The sequence below is a fragment of the Thamnophis elegans genome, chromosome 2 (assembly GCF_009769535.1).
Source record: "Thamnophis elegans isolate rThaEle1 chromosome 2, rThaEle1.pri, whole genome shotgun sequence".
NCBI classification, from domain to species: Eukaryota; Metazoa; Chordata; class Lepidosauria; order Squamata; family Colubridae; genus Thamnophis; species Thamnophis elegans.
Window position 1 is genome coordinate 5562799 of NC_045542.1, and position 6428 is coordinate 5569226.

Here is a 6428-nt window from a genome sequence, read left to right on the forward strand (position 1 = left end):
CTGTCTGTCTGTCTGTCTGTCTGTCTGTCTGTCTGTCTATCTATCTATCTATCTATCTATCTATCTATCTATCTATCTATCTATCATCTTTCTCTTTCCTATCTATCTATCTATCTATCTATCTATCTATCTATCTATCTATCTATCTATCATCTTTCTCTTTCCTACCTATCTATCTATCTATCTATCTATCTATCTATCTATCTATCTATCATCTTTCTCTTTCCTATCTATCTATCTATCTATCTATCTATCATCTTTCTCTTTCCTATCTATCTATCTATCTATCTATCTATCTATCTATCTATCATCTTTCTCTTTCCTATCTATCTATCTATCTATCTATCTATCTATCTATCTATCTATCTATCATCTTTCTATTTCCTATCTATCTATCTATCTATCTTTCTATCTATCTATCTATCTATCTATCTATCTATCTATCTATCTATCATCTTTCTCTTTCCTATCTATCTATCTATCTATCTATCATCTATCTATCTATCTATCTATCTATCTATCTATCTATCTATCTATCTATCTATCTATCTATCTATCTATCTATCTATGGAATAGCTCCAGTGGTGGGATTCAAACATTTTAACAAACGGTTCTCTGCCCTAATGACCATCTGGGTAGGTGGGGCTTAGTGGTCATATGACTGGGTGGGCGTGGCCAACTCAAGGTCACTCAGGTCGATGAATGCTTCGCCTTAGCTGTGACAATGTCATAAGGGTTAACCGGAGAGGCAGTTTCTGTAAGCAGGTCAATAAAGATTAGGCTAGAAACAGCGCCAGAATGTTTCCTTCCTGCCTTCCCTACAGGATTAGCCCTGTAAAGTGGGGAAAAAAACAAAAGGAGATTTCTTCCAACAATCGGTTCTCTGAACTACTTAGAAATTTAACAACCGGTTCTCCCAAATAGGTGCGAACTGGCTGAATCCCATCACTGAATAGCTCTCTACATTTATGTTAAGTAAAGGGTTAAGAGTGAACCAAAATAGGAAAAAAACTGCACTTGATCCAATTATCACTGGAGGAAAGTCACTATACAGAGATTGAGCCTTTAATAAGATAGATTATTGGCTCAACTAAAAATCAATACAATTAAAGGATTACTAAACATAATTACATATTTTCTGAAGCTTGCAGGAAGCAGAAGGATAGAGAATCTCCAACAAGCTTCCCGTAATTATTCATTTACACTTATTGGAACTCAGGGAGCCTTTCCCTTTGATTATTCATCATGCAGTAACTATGTAATGTATCTGCCCAGATCTGAGTAATGGTAAAGACCAGTCCCTCCAGACTGAGAGTGTTAAGAATGCAGGATAGAGAAATCACAACGCATTGCTGGAAGCACGGAAATACTATCTTTTAACTGCCACGGAAAACCAATGATTTAGACTAGAGTCGATGGATGCAGATGGAGGCATCTACTATAGCAGATAATGTCATGCTAGACACAAATATTTGGCAGTTCAGGCCACCATGATAGAATATTCTTTTTTTTTTTTTTTTGGTCTCGAAATGATGCTTCTTTTTTGCACCACCTTGGGATCCCTATTTATTTTTATTTTACTACTAAACAACGCATGATCCATTGCCTCATTATTTCCGAGATTTCTTTATGTAAACATAACGACCATGTGGTAGGGAAAAAATGAAATGGGAGCAGGAACAACTTGCAACTTTCTGTTGACTTTGCTTGTGGAAAACTGGTAGGGAGCATCAGAAATCACCTATTCTCTTTCTTGGCTAACTGCCTGCCAATTTGTTGAGGGGAGGGGAAAACTAAGAGAGCTGTGGACAGCAAGCAAAACTGCATCCCCATTCCAGTGGTGGGTTTCAAAAACTGTTCGAACCTACTCTGTGGGTGTGGCCTCCTTTGTGGGAGCGGCTTGCTGCCCATGTGACCGGATGGGAGTGGCTTGCCGCCCATGTGACCGGATATGAAGATGCCGATGACACTTGTCAGAACCACCTTAAATTACCTCACCCACAGCACTGGCATGCATGAGAATAGGATGTAAACTTGTTTTTTAAAAGGCATCTTTGGTTTGCGTTAAAACAACTTCAACACACGCAATGTTCTGATTGCACCACAAACGCAGTAGTCATCCTTACCTTTCACAGAGGCACCGAGTTTTATAAATATGAGCATGATAGTGTAGAATAATCATATCCAAGGACCAGTGGTGGGTTTCAAAAAATTTTGGAACCTCTTCTGTAGGTGTGGCCTGCTTCCCGGGTCCACTGGTGGAACCTCTTCTAACCGGTACGGTAGATTTGATGAACCGGTTCTACCAAATAGGTGCAAACTGGTAGGAACCCACCTCTGCCCCACTCCTTATCCTGATGTTTTCTCCATGGCCCTTCCCTGCAAAGAGAAAGAGGGGTCACCTATCATCTACTAGCACCCTACAGTCAAACTCATCACACTGGCAGGCAGCTTAGTCATTCCCTCATCCTTCCCTCCACAGCCCTCCATTGTTAAGAGATTTCAAATTTCAGCCTTGGTTCAAAATATCAAATTGCTGCTTGCTCATAGGACCATGCTGCCAGCCATTTGGGTGGAGGGGGGCCAGAGGTAGGTAGGAAAGAGGACAGAGGGATATGGCTGTTTCACCTTCCTATGTGCCGTGCAACCTATAGGTTCTTGGCAAATGTAGTCAGCAAGTGGAATGGTGCTGAAGTGGCCATAATTTAGCTAAATTCCAATCTCACAGGCATAATGGATGCTACATGTTGGACACATTCTGTAAATTAGCTGGTTCAAGAATTGTTACCATATAATGCACTGTTTCTCCAAATTGAAAGTTGCAGACACAAGAGCTTTAGTAAGATAGATAGATAGATAGATAGATAGATAGATAGATAGATAGATAGATAGATAGATAGATAGAGATAGATAGATAGATAGATAGATAGATATAGATAGATATAGATGATATAGATATAGATATAGATATAGCTCCTAGAAGCATGAAGCCGAGTAAACCAGGCTGAAGAGACTTCGTTGAAACGTCGCCAAGACACTTCCAATTTTACGCGGGAGAAAACCCGAATAACCAAATACCTACACACACACACACACACACACATATACACATACACATACACACACACACACACACACACAAATATATATATATATACACACATACACATACATACACACACACATATAGATACACACACACACAAACACACATTTTGCCTTAGTGCTATGTATGAACTTGGCCACTCCCTTTTCCACTCCCCTTTTATATATTATTTCCCCACCCCCACCCCCATTTCTCTTTCTTTTTCAAAATGATAACAGCCTTCAAAAACAGTTTAAAAACTGATGACAATGTTCTATTTAAGATCAGGACATAACCAGCTGTGGAGCCTTGTTTTATATGCCCCATTGGCATTTCCCCAAATGCCCATCAGTACTGATGTTATTTTACAGATGTGCATTGTTTTTTTCTCATAACAATTCCTAATAGACAGGCACTGAATAAAATTCATGCATTTTCAGCAGAGTGTAAATGTTTATTTTTCCTCTCTTGGATTTTCAAATAATGCCATTTTAGATTGTAGAAATGAAACAAGAATACATCTTTTTCAATCATCATCCCATTCCTGCTTTGTTTCATCAAATTCTAGCTTCACATGTGTCTGCAATATTATATGAAACCATCAGATACAAGATATGACCCTTCTTGCCCCTCTCCAGGATATTAAATCATCTTGCTGTTCCCTTGTCACAGCATTCAGCTTTTTCTGTGCTAATAGATTAAACGATTTGTCAAAGGGCCAGTAATGTCCTTAACCAAGATAGAATGGAGATGTTTCTGTACCAGACAGACCTTCTTATCCAGCATCTCCAGCATCTCAATTAGGATCAAACTAAAAAAAAAAGGACCATAAAAAAATGAGCTCTATTGTTATTATCCTTTTCATCTTCTCAACTTTCTCATCTTTCATCTTTCCTACTGCCTTCTCCTATTGATACCTTATGATATATCACATTGTTATGATTTATGATCTATGACATATCATTTTGTTATTTGCATGTACAAAGTTTATGCACTAAATTCCTTGAGTGTCCAATCATACTTGACATAAAGAATATTCTATATTCCATATTAATGAGAACCCAGACTGTGGGGGCAAGTTGCTGACTTAATTTGCTAAAAAATTTGTAAACTGCTTAGAGAGGGCTGAAAGCTCTATTAAGCGGTATAGAAGTCTAATTAATTAATTAATTAATAATATTTTTGACTTAGCTCCCTACCTTATGATGATATCTCTCACCATAGTTGCTGAAAACTAGTAGCATTATTTCTACCATTTTATGTTCTGGGTGTGCAAATAGGAGCCAAAGAACCAAAATCACTTGCCCAAGCTCCTTGTTTAACTAAATTATTCATCCATTTGAAAAAAAAAATTACAATACAGCCCCAAAGTATGGTTTACAAACTGCATCAACTGACTTCATATAATATACCAAGCAAGTGTCAAATAAATAACTTTTGGGCTTGATACAATATGTGACTCTGATCCTCCTTTCATCTAAGTTTACCGATGTGGATATTGATCCATTTAAATGTGGGAAGGATCAACTGTATTAAACTGTATTAAATACCAAAGCAAATGTATTAAGTTTGGGCATAGTCAAATATCTAACTAAACATTTTTTTTATCCTGGGGAAAATTTTGGTCTTGTATTAAAAAAAAACGGCAAGGACTACAATGCTATCATCATTGAATTCAAAAGCAGAATTATGGCACATTGCAGTTAAGAATGTGCACTAACTCCCAGCACCTTGGACAGCACCATGTGAATGTTTGGGAGGGGTTACATAATTTCAACCAATGTCAGTCAAAATCATGAGGTAATACATAAAGGTAAGTCTTTTTACAATAAGAACCAGTGGTGGGTTTCAAAAATTGTTTGAACCTACTCTGTGGGTGTGGCCTCCTTTGTGGGAGTGGCTTGCCGCCCATGTGACTGGATGGGAGTGGCTTGCCGCTCATGTGACCAGCTATAAAGATGCCGACGACACTTGTCAGGACCACCTTAAATTACCTCACGCACAGCACTGGCACGCATAAGAATAGGATGTAAACTTGTTTTTTAAAAGGCATCTTTGGTTTGCGTTAAAACAACTTCAACACACGCAATGTTCTGATTGCACCACAAACGCAGTAGTCATCCTTACCTTTCACAGAGGCACTGAGTTTTATAAATAGGAGCATGATAGTGTAGAATAATCATATCCAAGGACCAATGGCGGGTTTCAAAAAATTTTGGAACCTCTTCTGTAGGTGTGGCCTGCTTTCCGGGTCCACTGGTGGAACCTCTTCTAACCGGTTCAGTAGATTTGATGAACCGGTTCTACCGAATAGGTGTGAACTGGTAGGAACCCACCTCTGATAAGAACCCTTTCCTAATTGAAACAGGGTACAATAAGAAGTTTAAAGGGACAATGCTCTGGCACAAAGATTCACCTCATAGTCCCAAATTGTCTTTTTTCTTGCATACATTTTTAGAGTCATCTTCTCAAATCCAATCTTTTTACTGCAGTATTAGATTAGATTGCCTGACTTTTCCTCCCCAAACAAATTTGTGGCCTCTTTTTTCAAGCATCTAATTAGGAGAAGGAGGAAAAAAAGGAGAGGATTGTAATAATTATGTGCAGGGGTCTTTTCATGAAAAATGGAAAAAACTATCTAATAGTTTTTTAAAAAAAATCCTTTTAGGCATCCCTATTCTTCATTTCAAGTAGCCCTTTCTTGCTATTCTCCACATTTTCCCTTCGTTTAAAAATAAAGACATGGTTATGAGGTTAAAAAGGATGAATTCACAGGGTGTCTCCAGCCCACCAGTCGACATTTGACAATGTCTATTCATCGAGCTAAACCAAGATTGAGAAACCTAAGAAGCCCAAGACTACAGGGAAGTCTATGGACTAAAACATTCCAAGAAAAAGGGCAGTTATTTTCTAGCTCTTGCCTAGAAAACTACATGTATATATCCATAGGTCGCCAGGGGTTGAACCCCTACAGTGAGTTTTACCTTTTTAGAGTTATGGTTAAAATTGAGCACTCTTAAACTTGAACTGGAGGAAGAATTCTACTGAAATCTCAATGCTGCTACTTAGGTCTCTTTCAACTCTGTTATTCTATTCTATTCTATTCTAGGCTAGGCTAGGCTAGCAATAGCAATAGCAGTTAGACTTATATACCGCTTCATAGGGCTTTCAGCCCTCTCTAAGCGGTTTACAGAGTCAGCATATCACCCTCACAGTCTGGGTCCTCATTTCACCCACCTCGGAAGGATGGAAGGATGAGTCAACCTTGAGTCGGTGAGATTAGAACCGCTGAACTGCAGATAACAGTCAGCTGAAGGGGCCTGCAGTGCTGCACCCTAACCAC